The 17,500-nt window shown below is 42.1% G+C and overlaps 1 protein-coding gene across 2 annotated transcripts in view; it reads left to right on the top strand.

Moving 5' to 3' along the window:
- The first annotated feature begins 360 nt into the window (after window positions 1–360).
- LOC143294043 (secretin receptor-like) overlaps window positions 361–17,500 on the top strand; it is an 88,100-nt gene continuing 70,960 nt past the window's right edge. For both annotated transcript variants that reach the window (XM_076605457.1, XM_076605456.1), the window contains exon 1: window positions 361–596. The gene's annotated coding sequence lies outside the window, so the exon portion shown is untranslated. The remainder of the gene's footprint in view (window positions 597–17,500) is intronic.

Genomic DNA, 17,500 nt, shown 5'->3' with positions numbered 1-17,500 from the left:
TTCTGAACCGTTTTCAGCCAACCTTTCTCAACCGGTCAGGTTCACAGTCACTCTTGGGTGAAGGTGCCAGAATGTTTAAGACGCTCAGCTGCTTATATTGAGGGTCCGTTAGGACGTGGGTTCGAATCCTACTCTCGCCCTTTCTCCCAGGGTTGACTGGAAAATCAAACTGAGCGTCTAGTCATTCAGATGAGACGATAAACCGAGGTCCCACGTGCAGCACGTACCTGGCGCGCTGAAAAGAGATCCCATAGCAAAGAGTGTGCTGACCTCTGGCCAGTGTACTCAAGGCCTGATTAAGCGCGTTGGGTTATGCTGCTGGTCAGTGGTGTAGCGTGTATGGATTTGTCCGAACTGAGTGACGCCTACTTGAGCTAACTGAAACTGAAACTTGGGTCAGTGGAGTGAAGAAGATCGAAGTAAAGTGTGTGTCTTTCCACCCAAGGACTGGGCACTCCTCCATGCGGACACAGGGCCAGGAGCTCTGAAAAATCACCTGTGAAGTCTGTGAAGTGCCTGTGAACACTACGGGATCAGTTGTCCAATAACAGCGGACAGCGATTCTGCCTGGGCGCATTGACCACTGACCACCGGAGGTATGATAATTATTTTGGTGGAGGGAGAGAGAGAGAAAGAGAGGGAGAGAAAAAAAAAGAGGTAGGATGTTGTCTATCAGGTGGCTCCCAGTATTAATTTTGTTCGCATCACTTAATTCAAAAGATTTCTTTTGCGCTATCCCCCCCCCCTCTCTCTCTCTGTCTCTGTCTTTCTGTCTCTCTCTCTTTTCTTACCGTGTGTGTGTGTGTGTGTGTGTGTGTGTGTGTGTGTGTGTGTGTGTGTGTGTGTGTGTGTGTGTGTGTGTGTGTGTGTCTGTGTTTGTTTGTGTGGAGGGGGGTTATGTGGGGGTTGTGTGCGTGCATGTGCAGTGTTTGTGCTGTGTTTGTATGCGTGCATATGCGCGCGCGCGATTGCTTATTATGTGCATTTGTAAAGCGTTTGTGAACATAGAGAGACAGAGAGGAGGATGGTGCTTTTTTTAAATAAAGATCCATCATCCATGCAGATAGTAATCATTATTCTTTAAAGTTTAGTTGCACTTTTGAGGGAGAGAGTTAGACGGGCGCAACAGCCGAGTGGTTAAAGCGTTGGACTGTCAATCTGAGGGTCCCGGGTTCGAATCACGGTGACGGCGTCTGGAGGGTGAAGGGTGGAGACTTTTCAGATCTCCCAGGTCAACATATGTGCAGACCTGCTAGTGCCTGAACCCCCTTCGTGTGTACACGCAAGCAGAAGATCAAATACGCACGTTAAAGATCCTGTAATCCATGTCAGCGTTCGGTGGGTTATGGAAACAAAAACATACCCAGCATGCACACCCCCGAAAACGGAGTATGGCTGCCTACATGGCGGGGTAAAAATGGTCATACATGTAAAAACCCCACTTGTGTGCATACGAGTGAACGTGGGAGTTGCAGCCCACGAACGCAGAAGAAGAAGAAGAGGGGGAGAGTTTAATGAATTAATTTCTTCTGTTGTGTCTACTTAGATAGAACAGATACAAATATATAGGCACAATGCATGATAATAAACAAACTGCACCACTCTCTCTGCCTCTCTCTGTCTCTCTCTCTCACTCACTCTGTCTGTCTCTCTCTCTCTCTCTCTCCTTGCGCCCGTATGTGTGTGTGTGTGTGTGTGTGTGTGTGTGTGTGTGTGTGTGTGTGTGTGTCTGTGTCTGTGTCTGTGTCCGTGTGTGTTTCTGTGTGTGTGTGTGTGTGTGTGTGTGTGTATCTATATCTATGTGTGTGTCATTTAACCAACCGGGAAAATCACAGAACAAGAAGAGAAAAAAGACAAACACATATGCCTCCATCATACCCCACTCCACCACCACCCCACACACACTTCCACACACGTGCACGCGCATATACTCTTTCTCTGCCTCTTTCTCTCAGATGAAACATATAGTCATACCGACTGCCCTTTCCCACAGACACCCAATGAGCAAGTCACACGCACATTCACAGACACACAGGCGCGCATGTGTGTGAAAACTATGCGGTTATGTCCTGCATCCGTCATGTGACTACCCTGTAATTGATTCTCTCTCTCTCTCTCTCTCTCTCTCTCTCTCTCTCTCTCTCTCTCTCTCTCTCTCTCTCTCTTTCTCTCTCTGTGTGTGTGTGTGTGTGTGTGTGTGTGTGTGTGTGTGTGTGTGTGTGTCCGACATGTCTGTGTGACATCTTGATAAAATTTAGATTAGGTATATCCGAACTACAGACACACACACAAAAAAACGTTACACTGCTGTATTAGAGCAAGACCTCATATGTTCATTCTGCCACAATGCTATAAAAAAACCGAACTGCATTTTCTTTTCCACTGCACAGAATTGAATGACTTGCGACAGAAGTATAGTCCTAAAAAATACACGCTTTATCCGTCGATGACTAGGTTTCAGCATTTGATGCAAGACGAGCATTGCCTCCATGACCTTGGTAGATACATTTTTTTAAGCAAACCGACGTCGTTAATGCTTTTTCCATTTTCTTGTCTTTCTTTTTAAATAAAGATTTATATGACATTGTTGATTATGTTCAAAGTGTACTATAACAAAGCTTCACTCTTACATTGTCCGTACGATCAGTTGTAACGGGTCTTATGGCCTATACAATAAAATTCTTGCGTTCTTGTGTTCTCTCTCTCTCTCTCTCTCTCTCTCTCTCTCTCTCTCTCTCTCTCTCTCCATCTCTCTTGTTCTTTTGTTTGTTAATGACATTGCGCTATTATCAGAAAATGTGACTAGTTTACAGACACAATTAAACAATTCTTACAACGCCTCATTTCAGATACAAGATAAGAGCAGCATTGTAGTTTGTTTGTTTTTTTTGGGTTTTTTTTATTTTTAGGAAAGGTGGATATCTATCTGATAAAGAGAAATGGTTTAATTGATACGATTCAGATGTCAGTTTTAAATCCATATCGTTATTTAGGAATATTGTTCTCAACCAAAATGAGTATCAGTTATGCATGTCAGGATTTGGCAAGCAGGGGTAAAAGATATGCATTTAGTATTTATGTGTAAGCTGTATAAATTAAACTATAATTCAGTAAGTGTATCATTTAAATTGTTTGATGCCTTATGGTGCAAAAGTAAGGGGTTTGGAAAAAGACTCTGCTGCAATAGAGAGAATAATACTATTCGTTTTGAAAATAAAACAGACCTAGGAGTCGGCACACAAACACCTAACGATCTAATTTAGGATGTATTAACTCTCTCCATACGAACGGCGAAAGAGACGACGTTAACAGCGTTTCACCCGAATTACCAAATATTGCAAGCGGAAGGCTCTTATATTGAAGAGGTGAATGTTGACAAAGAATACCACAATTCTGACGACGGAAGCTAAAGGTTGGGTCATTGAGACACCCACTGGACATCCGAGGGGTCTGTGTAGAGGAGAAGAGAGGACTGGCCGTACTGAGTGAGTTAAACAGGTTTTCGTTAACTATTAACACAGGCATACCCGTTACTCGATATTGGTTGAAATTGAAGGAATGGAAGAACATAGACTACCTTGCAAGGCCTGTAAAATGCTTTTAGGTTTAGCTAACAAAGGAAAAACAAACTGGGCTTCTAATGTTCGTGATACACTTGCGACGTGTGGTTTCGTTTTCGTATGGGGAAACCAGAGGGTGGGTTGTGTTAGCTCTTTTATGAAGTTATTGAAATAAATTGTGTTAGCTCTTTTATGAAGTTATTGAAATAAATTGTGTTAGCTCTTTTATGAAGTTATTTAAACAAAGACTTGTCGATTGTGGTTGGCAAAAGTGGAATTGTCACATTAATGATAGCGATGTATTCTTAGCTCACTCAGTACGACCAGTCCTCTTTTCTCCTCTACACAGACCCCTCGGATGTCCAGTGGGTGTCTGAATGACCCAACCTTTAGCTTCCGTCGTCAGAATTGTGGTATTCTTTGTCAACATACACCTCTTCAGTATGAGAGCCTTCCGCTTGTAATATTTTGATGATGGTAATTGGGCTGAAACGCTGTTAAGGTCGTCTCTTTCGCCATTCGTATGGAGAGAGTTAGCGTACAGAAAATTTGAAACCAATCAAAACATAGGACCTTACCTTATGATGGATCTAAACATATGTGCAAGGTATGTGCTAACAAGATTTCGAGTTGGAATTTCAGGTATTGCGGTACATAGTTTTAGATACAAAGAACACAATGTGAATATGATGAAATGCTCATTGTGCGGAAATGCCACTGAGACTAATGCTCAGTTTGCATTCTGTTGTCCTGCCCTTGATGATCATAGATTTCAGTTTATACCAGCTAAATGTTATAAAGTAAATTTCAGTACCTCTTGTTGTTTAAATGAACTTGTAATGAACAATATTGCCATATTCTTGTACCAAGCATTCAAAAGGAAAGAAATTATCAGCTCTTCACCAGTGACTTAGTATTACTGTTATACTATGTGATTTTGATATGATTACTGCTTATGGGGTATCCGATTCGACACTTATGTTTTCGTGTTAATATCCTGGCTTTAGTTGCCATGGGTTCGTTCTCAGTGCAGTAAGCACGTGCTGCACGGGTGGACATCAGTTTATCGTCTCACCCGAATGACCAAGACGCTCATGTTTGATTCTCCAGTCAAACGTTGGGAAGGAAAGGAGCGAGAGAGCGTGTGGGAATCGAACCCACACCTTCACGGACACTGTATTGGCAAGATGAGCGTCTTATCCATTCTTCCACCTTCCTCCAGAGACATCCACACACGCACACACACACACACACACACACACACACACACACACACACACACACACACACACACACACACACACACACACACACCAAATGGATACACGGCATGCCACCTTTTTTTTTTCTTTTTTTTTTTTGATGAACAAAAACAAAAACGGGGTGAAAACAAAACTAATGATAGTATCAGTATCAGTGTCAGTAGCTCAAGGAGGCGTCACTGCGTTCGGTCAAATCCATATACGCTACACCACATCTGCCAAGCAGAAGCCTGACCAGCAGCGTAACCCAACGCGCTTATAAACAAGGAAGTAATGATAATGAAGGAGGGTTATAATCACACGCCCACGGCCACGACCACACTCCCTCAAAATAAAAACAACAACAATAAACAGATAAATAGATAAATAAATATATAAATAAATAAATAAACAAATAAATAAATAAATAAAGATGTGAATATATAATACATGAATAAATAAATAAACCACAAAACAAAAACAAAAGAAAAGATATAAACCAGTTGGAAACCAAACCAAACACAACAGCAACACCCGAATCATCATCATAAAGCATAAAAAAACAAGACAAAAGAAACAAATCACCAGCAAGCTAGTTGCACCGAGAAGTTCATGATTGTGAAAGATGGCATTGGCACACGTTAGCTGTAACCATAGAACAGAGAGAGATTGGCAACGGAGTCGACACAGAACGGCAACTGCCCTCTACCTCTACCCTCCCCGCCCCCTCCCTCCCCTACCCCACGCACTGCCCCGCCTGCCACTTCCACACACGCACACACACACACACACACACACACACACACACACACATCGCCACACACACACACACACACACACACACACACACACACATATCCATACACACACACACACACACACACACACAAACAAACACATACAGACACACAACCAAACACACACGCACACACACACACACACACACACACACACACACACACACACACACCTTCCACCATTAGTTTGATCCCCAAAAAGACAGTGTGTCAGTGGGTGCAGAACAGCTCAATCACTTAGGAATCAGCGAGGACATAATTTGTTGATTTAATTCGTGGTTTGGGATTCGCAGCCACAACACCTTCTCCGTTATAAATGTCTTAACTCTCTCCATACGAACGGCGAAAGAGACGACGTTAACAGCGTTTCACCCCAATTACCATCATCAAAATATTGCAAGCGGAAGGCTCTTATACTGAAGAGGTGAATGTTGACAAAGAATACCACAATTCTGACGACGGAAGCTAAAGGTTGGGTCATTCAGACACCCACTGGACATCCGAGGGGTCTGTGTAGAGGAGAAGAGAGGACTGGCCGTACTGAGTGAGTTAAAATTGTTGTGTGGTTTTTTTTTCGATTCTTTGTTGTTGATTTGTTTTGCTTGTTTGCCTGTCTGTCTTGTCTTTTCCCGATTCTTTCTCTCCTTTTTTTTTTTAATTGTTTATTTGGTTTGCTTTTTTTGTCTGTCTGCCTTTTCATATACCTGCCTCTCTGTCTCTCAGGCTCTGTCTCTGTTTGTCTCTGTCTCTCTCTGTCTCTATCTGTCTGTCTGTCTCTCTCTCATTGTCAATAAAATGTGTTTCATTGTATTTCTTTGTTTTCTTCCATTACTGTAATATTCTATCTGTTTAGCGTGTGTGGGTGTATGTGTGAATGTGTGTCTTGATGTTTTACATTTATTTGCTTATTTATCATCATTGTTGTCTTATTTATTTATTTATTTATTTATTCATTATTATTATTATTGTTACTACTACCCTTTTTATATTGTAATTATTTATTTATTTATTTATTTATTTATTTATTTATTTACTTATTTATGCACGCTTATCTATTATCTATTCACCTTTTTTTTTCTTTTTTTTTCTCAAGGCCTGACTAAGCGCGTTGAGTTACGCTGCTGGTCAGGCATCTGCTTGGCAGATGTGGTGTAGCGTATATGGATTTGTCCGAACGCAGTGACGCCTCCTTGAGCTACTGAAACTGAAACTGAAACTGTAATATTCATACTCGTCACAACGTAACTCAATACAATGAGGCACATCGAACACGGCAACGCAGCACAACAGAAGACAACGCAGCGCCACGAAAAACAACGCAAGGAAATCCACCGCAACAGCAATACACAACGCAACACAACCTACCACCGTGACATAGCGCAGCAACGCAACGCAACGCAACACAGCACTACACAAACCAACCCATCCCAGCGCAACGCAACGCTGCACAACGCAACACAACACAACACAACACAACACCACACCACACAATTGGACCAACTTGAGAGTTACAGGCTCAGTTTGAATTTCAAGGTGTTAACCCTTTCACCGCCAGTCAATTTAGAGTACAAAATTCCCTTGTGGTATAAACACAGAAAAGACAGTGGCTAATGATAGCTGGGAATTCCCCCCGCGATGTATAGAAAATACGGCCTATCCTACCACCGAACATTAAGAGCAGTAGGTTCGTGGATAACAGACCAATGAATGGTCACCTTTCAGTGGCATGGGTCCTCTACCACGCCTGTGCATAAATGCGAGCTTGGCGGTGAAAGGGTTAATGCGTGTGTTTCCTCACTCAGCTTATATCACAGATTGGCAAAAGCTTACATTTGGGCCAGCAGCAAAGTGAGAGTTGTATGATCAGTGGTTTCTCCACTGTTAAGGGAAGTCATTTTCAACTTAGTATTTTGTGAAGGATTATGACTCTCAGACAAGGAGGCAAAACTGTGCAGGCTGTGAGTGCTGCAGCCTTGGGGGGAAGGGTGGGGGGGGGGGCGGGGGGGAGCAGTTGGCCTGTGGGAACCACCCCCAACGCCGACTGTCCTGAAAAAAAACCCTCTTTTGGCCGAGAGAGTGGGGGATGTAACTTGGACAAGACATTCTCCACTATAACCAGATTCTAGCCTAGATAGTTGGGGCAGCAGTTGTCTCCTCTGCTGTTCCGATGGTCATAGTTGGACAAGACTGTCAAAGAAAAACGTGCTGACTGGTCCACCTACGTTGGATCGCCAGATCTGCTTTAGAAAAAAACACACCAAACCCCCCCCCCAAAAAAAAAAAAAAAACACAAGCATATCACGAGAAAACGGAGAGAAGAAAGACCAGCTTTCTGCACTGTAACCGATGCTCGCACATTCATTTTTGTCAATGCTTCTGCACGGCAATGACGGGGAAAGGGGAAAGCCAGTGCGTGCGAAGCAAAACAGTCGCCAGGGTCATTATGTGTAAGAGATGTGGCGTGGCTCCTGAGTGTTTGTAAGATCTGTATATGTGTGTGAGAGGGGGGGCTGGGGCGGGGGCTGTGGGAGGGGGGAAGGGGGTGGAGAGAGAGGGGGGAGGGGCGTGGTGGAAGGGGAAGGCCGGAGAGTAGGGGTGGGGGGTGGGGGGAGGTTAGGATATCGTCAGAAAACGCCCAATCAACATGGATTTTATTTAGCTATGGTGATGCGCGTTTTAATGAATGAATGGTTGTGTTCTAAAATTGATTGCGCTCAGCATGTTTTCATATTACGCGTGCACTCGAGCCAAAAGACACGTTTTTTGAGAAACTCACAAGTGATTGATTTGTATTTTTTCTGGTCTTACCTTACCTTACCTTACCTTATCCTATCCTGTCATGTCTTGTCTTGTCTTGTCTTGTCTTGTGACACCACACGCGCATAAATGCTATTCACGAGATGCTGATTGCATTCCAATCATAGACAGTAGCAAACACGTCTTCTTCGTCCGCAGCATTGTATCGGCTTCGGGGCCATAGGCAGAATTCTGCCCTGTTATTTTCGATGATGTTTCAAATCTGAGAATGGATGTGAATCGTTTGTTTGCTTGTTTGTTTGTTGTTGTATGGTGATGGGTTGCTTCTGCTGCTGCTGCTGCTGTTCTTGAAAGAGTGACCAAAAGCCTCCATTAATATTCTATTTCTTTGGAAACGTTTAGAACGAATTGATTCGAATGTTCACGTTTTGGTACTGATCAAGGTGGTTGTGGGCGTGATGTGAGTATGTGTGTGTTTTTGTTTGTTTGTTTGTTTTGTTGTTTTGTTGTTGTTGTTTGTGTGTGTGTGTGTGTGTGTGTGTGTGTGTGTGTGTGTGTGTGTGTGTGTGTGTGTGTGTGTGTGTGTCTGTGTGTGTCTGTGTCTGTGTGTGTGTGTGTGTGTGTGTGTGTGTGTGTGTTTACGGAACAGCCTTCGTCCGTGAATCTCACCGAAGCTTTCTGTCCGTTTTGAGTTGTCTTTTCCTGTCTCTGTTTTGTTCGGTCTGAGGGGGTATATAAAAGGTTCAGTGTGGAGAGTGGGGCTCATGTGTGTGTGTGTGGGGGGGGGGGGGGGGGGGGGGCGTGGGGGGAAAGGGGGTAATTATTCATTGACTGTTTTCGTGACAAAAGCAATAATAAGCTTGTTAAGAAGCGGAAAACAAAACCAAAGCAAGGAAAAGTGGCAAATAGAAGTAAAGAAGGAAAAGAATGAGAAAAAACAAAACAAAACAAAACAAAACAAAAAAAAAAACCCACAAAAAAACCAACCTCGAAGCACACAGAAAATATTGATGTTCCAAGAAATGGATGCAGCTGAGACCACATAAAAAAAGCACACAAAAAAAGCCCCCCCAAAAAAGCGAAGCAACGCGACATGAACTTGTCAACGCAAAGCGATATTGTATATGTTACACAATGCATAACAAAGCAAGACAACGCAGTTCGCTTTCAACGCAATGCATCGCCACACCATACTATACCACACCACACCAAACTACACCAAATCAAATCAAACATGGACAACTCAAAGATTTATAGATTTCTGCAAGACTCAACAATGAATTGCAGAACCCTCACAATTGGTCTCAGGGTTTTTTTGTTTTTTGTTTTTTGTTGTTGTTGTTGTTGGTTTTTTTCATTTGTTTGTTTGTTTGTTTTCTTGTTGTTGTAGTTTTTCCCTGTTAGTTTGCTTGTTTTGTACAATTATACCCATTTGAAATTGATGACGCAACATATGACTCTGTAAGGAGAGAACCCTCCGGGGTCAAAATCAATGGCCAACTAGCAGAGCAATCAGGAACAACAGAGAAAGAGGACACTGTACACAAGCTGACTGTATGCACTGCTAACCACGGCGAGCATATTTGTCAATGCTTCTGACACTGACAGGGAACCAGTGCAGCGCGTCGGAAGCGAAACAACCATGGGTCATCCTGCCGTGCTGGAAGGGAGGGGTATGGATATATCGGAACGCGTTTGTGTGTGTGTGTGTGTGTGTGTGTGTGTGTGTGTGTGTGTGTGTGTGTGTGTGTGTGTGTGTGAAAGTCAAAGTCAAAGTCAAAGTCAAAATTTTTATTTCAAGATGGTTATTGAATTAGCAACGACTGCTTTTTTTTTTTTACATCAAACCATCTGAAAAAAAAAAAAAAAAAAAAAAAAAAAAAGGAGAAGAAGTGGGGAGAAACATAGAACAAAACCACAAAAGTACTAAGAAATATAGTTATGTGCATACACGAATCTTGCGAAAATGAAACACACATTAGCATTTACAACCCATTTACAAAACACCCTCTGACAACACCAAAGGCATGTACAAAACATTTCACAAATCATGAATTTGGTAACCAATAGATATAGATTAGTATTATTGTTCATCTTTTGAACATTTAATAAGGTAATTTTTCATATTTTTCTTAAACACATTTTTATTCGTTATATCTTTTAAAACGAGTGAAGGTTATTCCATAAATGTGTGTGTGTGTGTGTGTGTGTGTGTGTGTGTGTGTGTGTGTGTGTGTGTGTGTGTGTGTGTGTGTGTGTGTGTGTGTGTTGTTGTTGTTGTTGTTGTTGTTGTTGTTGTTGTCGTTGTTGTTTTCTACCACAGGTAGTTCTAGGTTTAGTTTTATGGAGGTGTATCCATACATGCTATACCACAATTTAGTATATAAAAAGGAAGAAGCAAGCCAGAAAGTCACGGGCAAACAAGCTCCCTGACAATGATATGCCTGTCTTTGTCTGCCCCAACTGTCAGCGAACTTTTCATGCGCAGATTGGACTATTCAGCCATCTGCGCATTCACAGATAGATTCATGAGCATCCTCCCCCCCCCCCCCCCCCCCACCTCACCACCACCCTCCCCCCATCCCCCAGCTGGATGACAACGATGGTCATCATCGATCTCGATGGACACACCACCACCCATATAAAAAAAAGAAAGAAAGAATGATAAAACAACGCAAGCGCAGAAACGCCTAAGCCCAGCGCGTTGGCCAGGCCTTGAGACCCTACAATAGATTTGTGTGAGACATCTATAATAATAATGGATACTTATATAGCACGCTATCCAGAAATCTGCTCTAGGTGCTTTACAAAAATGCTTTTGTTAACATAAAACATTACATCTATGTTACATACACACACCAAAATGTGACTACACACACACACACACACTCTCTCTCTCTCTCTCTCTCTCTCTCTCTCTCACACACACACACACACACACACACACACACACACACACACACACACACACACACACACACTGCATACATACATTTTAACATACATGTGTATCTAACAGCTACCCTAACACATACGCACACATAGGCAGGCACAAACTTACATAAACACACGCACACACAATACACATTCATATACATGCATGTAGTTATGTACACATACATATGCATACACACATAGTCAAGCACAGCTAACGCAAAGGAAGTGGACCTGCCACAATTGAACTTATTATGAAATGAAATTGTCAAGGGAGCAGAAAACTCACTCAGTACGGCCAGTCATCTCTTCTCCTCTACACAGACCCCTCGGATGTCCAGTGGGTGTCTGAATGACCCAACCTTTAGCTTCCGTCGTCAGAATTGTGGTATTCTTTGTCAGCATTCACCTCTTCAGTATAAGAGCCTTCCGCTTGCAATATTTTGATGATGGTAATTGGGGTGAAACGCTGTTAACGTCGTCTCTTTCGCCGTTCGTATGGAAAGAGTTAAACATGCCTGTAGGCTAGGTTCCAACCTTGTGAGGAGCAGGAAGAGGCAAGGGGAGACTCTTCGGCCCGTCGCGTAGGTAACGCCTTGAGCAGCAGTGAGGTCTGCGCACAGTGTTAGAAAGGGGGTATGCTCTTCGGCACCAGGGTGGAGGAGCTTATGTGTTTGGGTAGTTGAGCGGGTAACTAGGATGTGAAAATTGCGACGCAACACAACACAACATAACACCTCTTCAGAGACAAATGCCAAAGCTCAGGAAAATTGAATGAGGTCAATTGTGCAACAATCACTGAGAACGGAAAGACCAAAAAAAAAAAAAAAAAGTGTGGAAACAGCTATGTGATCAGCGTCGCAAACAACACACGTGCATATTTTGTTGACGCTTCTCGCAGTTACAGGAAACACTGTCAGGAAATCCAGTGCCGAGGGGTTGTGCGCCATTAGGGGTGGGTGAAGAAAGGGGTAAGGGAGGAAGGGGTGGGGGTGGAGGAGGCAGGAGAGGAAGGAGCGTGGTGGGGGTGGAGTGGGGGTGGTGATAGGGAAAAGGGTGGGGGGTGTTCCAGAGACACGGTCAGTCAGAACAAGCCTCGCAGCGAAATAAGCATGCGCGTGTGGGGAATATCATTTTGTGAAGGATGGATGCAGCGCTGTCAACAATAATGTTGCGTCGCTTCTCTCACAATATTTGTTTTGTTTTTGTTTTTGTGTTGTTGTTTTTCTGGTTTTATTTTTGCTTCGTGTTGCGGCGTTGTTGTTGTTTGTTTGTTTGTTTTTTGTTCTATCTATTCGTATGTATTCGTCTGGTCTGTTATTGAGAATCCTTAGACTTTGTTGTTGATTTTTTTTTCCTTGTTTTCTTTTTCCTGGTATTTATTTCCTTTTGTTTGTTTCTTTGTTTGAGCATGCTTGACGTCTGTCATTTTTTGGTAAGAACTTCTTTATGTTTGATGGGCCTCTGTTACAACTGTTCCAAAGTTATGCTTTATGGAGAAAATGGCATCCTTATGGAAATGGGGGGGGGGGGGGGGGGGGGCGGGGTAGGGGAGTTGTTCGTTTTGTTGTCATTGTTCACTGATCGTTGCACTGGCCATTATGATATTCGACTGTATTTATTTTTTGTTGCCTTTTTATTTGTCTTTCTTTCTTTCTTTGTTTCTTTTTTTTTCTGTTGTCTTTCGTTCTGTCCTTATGTCTATTTTTTTTTCCCTTTCCTTCTTGGCTTTTGATTTTATTTACCCATTCATATTTTTACGTATTAATATATGCGTTTATGCATTCATTCATTCATGCATTTATCGACTTATGCGTGCAATTTCAAAGCTTTTGTTTCATTTCTGTTTACTTCTCTATTTCTCTGTCTATTTCTATATCCGTTTATTCATTTATTTATTACTTGCCTCTTGTCAGGACTACACTTATACGCACGTGAACGTGCTAAACGCATGCCAAACAAACCTCCCAAAGGGAGCAAAGTCAAGAAAGCCGCAGTGCAATACAGCAAAATGACGTCAATGCAATGCCACCATGTTGTGTCACTCAACACAATGATTATTATGTCACACAGCACAATATACCACGCCCCCCACCCCTACACACACACACACACACACACACACACAGCTCAGTGCAATGCCACACAGCACAACATGTCTCCCCCCCCCCCCCCCGCCCCCCCCCCCCTTCCCCCGAGACAGGCTGAATGCAAAGCGGTGCAGCTGAAGTCAGGGAAGAAGGTTGCAGGATGGTTAAGACTCTCAGCTGCCATTATAGAGAGTCCGTGAGGACGTGCGTTCGAATCCCGCTCTCGTCCTTTCTCCAAAGTTTGACTGGAAAAAAATATTTGCGTATTTGTCATCATTGTTGTCTTTTAAAAAAAAATCATTTTATTTGTTTATTTATCTATTTAATTATTTTTTATTATTATTTTTTATTTATTTATTTATTTTTAATTATATTGTTATTTATTCATTTATTTATTTTATTTTTATTTATGTTTTTTTTTGTTTTTTTTTGTTTTTCTCTCTCTCTCTAAAGGCCTGACAAAGCGCGTTGGGTTACGCTGCTGGTGAGGCACCTGCTTGGCGCCAGGATGTGGTGTAGCATATATGGATTTGTCCGAACGCAGTGACGCCTCCTTGAGCTACTGAAACTGAAACTGCCTGGAAAATCAAACTGAGCGTCTAGTCATTCGGATCAGACGATAAACCGAGGAGGTACCGTGTGCAAGCACGTGCTTGGCGCTCTTAAAAAAAGAACCCATAGCAACAAGAGTGTTGTCCTCTGGCAAAATTCATGCAGAAAAAAATTCTACTCTGCTAGGTGTACAAATAATTATATAAACATGCACTCAAGTGCCTGACTAATTTCGTCGTCGGGTTATGCTGCTGGTCAGGAATCTTCCTAGCAGTTGTGGTAGGGCGTATGTTGGTGGGGTTTTTTTTGTTGATGTTGTTTGTTTGTTTGTTTTCCAAACGCCGTGACGCCTCCTTGAGAAACTAAGACTGAAGTCATGAAGACAGGCCATGATAGTTCTCCCCTGTGGTCATGCTTAAAAACACATTGCAGAAACACCCGCGACACACCGCTCAATGCAATGGTAACGGAGCGTTATGCAAAACAATACAACACACGGCAGTGTAACATATCACAACAGCAGAAGCAATACAGTTACGACTCGCCGCAAAAAAACACAACTCGAAACAAGGGAATGAAACACAACACAACGCAACGCTATTCAATGCAATGCAACACAATGCAATGCAATGCAATCCGATACAAAACAATGTAATGCAATACAGTGCAGTGCATTGCAGTGCAATATAATTCGATGCAATGCAGTGCAATGCAATGCAGTGCATTGTGATACAATACAATTCAGTGCAATACAGTGCAAAACAATACAATACAAAATTAAAATTAAAATTAAATGATTTTATGTCTACTGTCTCTTTCACAAACACAGGTGCACCACAAGGTACAGTCCTCTCGCCTTTTCTTTTTACCTTGTATACGGCTGAATGCAGAAGTCTGACCAATTCGTGTCCCCTCGTTAAGTTTGCAGATGACTCCGCACTGACAGGACTTATTACTGATGACGATGACACTGACTACCGAAGAGAAATTGACAGGTTTGTGAACTGGTGTGAAGAAAATTTCCTTGAGCTGAATGTTGGCAAAACCAAAGAGCTTGTAATCGACTTCAGAAAAAAGAAATCAACTTTAAGTAAAATCATCACAAAAAATGAAGTGGTCGAACAAGTAGACTCATACAAATATCTCGGTGTGATAATCGACAATAAGCTGTCTTGGAATGAAAACTCAACTGCACTCATTAAAAAGAGCAACAGTCGCATGTACTGTCTTAGAAAAATGAAATCTTTTAATGTATGCAAGCAGATGCTCCAAATGTTTTACACATCTGTTGTCTGTAGTGTTTTAACATACGGAGCCGTGTGCTGGGGGGGAAACCTGACCAAACATGACAAAGACAGGTTGGAAAAAGTCATTAGGAAAGCGGGTGGGGTGGTGGGTATAAGACAAGACACCTTTAGCGACATGCACAATAGAAAACTGACTGACAGACTAATAACAATTTTGACCGACGTAAGACACCCACTACATGATGACATTAATAGCAGAAGGTCAGACATAAGTGGTAGGTTTAGAGCTCCACGCGCAAGAACATCTCGATACATTAATTCATTTATTCCTACAGCCATTCACGCACACAATCAAAACATCCAATACACTAAGTGAACCCTCCCACCCCCCAAGCCCCCTCGCCACAGCAACACCTGAACTTCACCAGCAGACGAGTGTATGGGAGCAGACATTATGCGTGCATGTGGGACTGAGCGGGTGAGCACAGGCAAGCAAGCATTTGTGTGTGTGTGTGATCGGAAGTGATTTTTAAATATTTTCTTATTTTACTTGGATTTCATGTATCTTAATGTTAATGTTCTAATCTTACTGGCGTGACATATGTTATGTGCATGCATACGTTGTTTGTGTGTGTGTGAGTGTGTGTGCGTGTGTGTGTGTGTGTGTGTGTGTGTGTGTGTGTGTGTGTGTGTGTGTGTGTGCATTTTACTTATATATACGATTTATTCCCTTGATGTTTTTATTTATGTATTGTTGTACAATACCTTATGGTCTTAACGTGTGTGTGTGTGTGTGTGTGTGTGTGTGTGTGTGTATGTGTGTGTGTGTGTGCATGTGTGTGTGTGGGTGTGTGTGCGTGCGTGCGCGCATGTCATTTTTAGTAATCTTATACCCTTTTTTTTGTTGGATGTTTTCATTTGTTAATATTGTTGTGCAATACCCTATTGTCTTAACATGAGTATGTGTGTGTGGGGAGTGGGGGGGTTAGTATATCGTCAGCTATTGGGAATTCTTATTTGACTAGTTTTAATCTCTTCTTATGTTGCGCATGATTTTATGCCAGTGTTTACAATGAGCCTGTGATTGCACAACTTTATTTCCATGTGGATTAATAAAGTGTTTTTGATTTGATTTGATTTGATTTGATACAATACCATATATTACCATAGCATACAATAATAAAATACAAGACCTCTTAGAGAAAAAAAAGAGAGAAATAGATTCACGAAGCAAGCAGAGATACTGAGAAGAAAAAAAAAAATGACGGGCGCAATAGCCGAGTGGTTAAAGCGTTGAACTGTCAATCTGAGGGTCCCGGGTTCGAATCACGGTGACGGCGTCTGGTGGGTGAAGGGTGGAGATTTTTACGATCTCCCAGGTCAACATATGTGCAGACCTGCTTAGTGCCTGAACCCCCTTCGTGTGTATATGCAAGCAGAAGATCAAATACGCACGTTAAAGATCCTGTAATCCATGTCAGCGTTCAGTGGGTTATGGAAACAAGAACACACCCAGCATGCACACCCCCGAAAACGGAGTATGGCTGCCTACATGGCGGGGTAAAAACGGTCATACACGTAAAAGCCCACTCGTGTGCATACGAGTGAACGTGGGAGTTGCAGCCCACGAACGCAGTAGAAGAAGAAGAAGAAGAAGAAGAAAAAAAAAAAAAAAAAAAAAAAAAAAACACCATGAAACCTTCACAGCATCAATGTTATTATCATCGATGGGGTTTTTGCACTTTGCTTGAGGACAGTTACATGCAGAAAGCCAGTGAAGGGGGGTTCAGTAGGTGGAACGGGACGGGTGGGGAGGGAGGGGGGACGAGGAAGGGCATAATAATAATAATAATAATAATAAGCCTGGCAGCAACATTTCTTCTGATGAAAGCCGTTCCATTTGTGAAATATTGATATTTGCCTGTCAGTGATAACGGACAGACATCATCGTTCAGAAAAAAAACACACAAAAAAACAAACAAACAAAAACAACAAAAAAACAAAAACAACCCCCAACAACAATGCATTCCTTCTGATGATTTTTTTTTTTTTTTTTTTTTTTTTTTTTTTGCTTTTTGCTTTGTTTTTTTAATGCCATCTTTCGATTGTTTGACCCAGTGTTTAGAATCGTTTAAATTTGTCAGCTGTGCGTGTGATTTGATTGTTAATTTCAAAGCATGTGCCATCTTCTATATCTCTTCGAAGCTTTGTTTTTTTATCGTTTTGTGATTTTGTTATTGTCATTTTGTTTGTTGTTTGTTTTGTCTTCTGCTTGTTTCTCTCTTGCTCTCACTCTCTCTCTCTCTCTCTCTCTCTCTCTCT

The sequence above is a fragment of the Babylonia areolata genome, chromosome 19 (genome assembly GCF_041734735.1).
Source record: "Babylonia areolata isolate BAREFJ2019XMU chromosome 19, ASM4173473v1, whole genome shotgun sequence".
Classification (NCBI taxonomy): Eukaryota; Metazoa; Mollusca; class Gastropoda; order Neogastropoda; family Buccinidae; genus Babylonia; species Babylonia areolata.
Note: the sequence above shows the minus strand (reverse complement) of the source record. Positions and strands in the feature narration are given on the sequence as shown.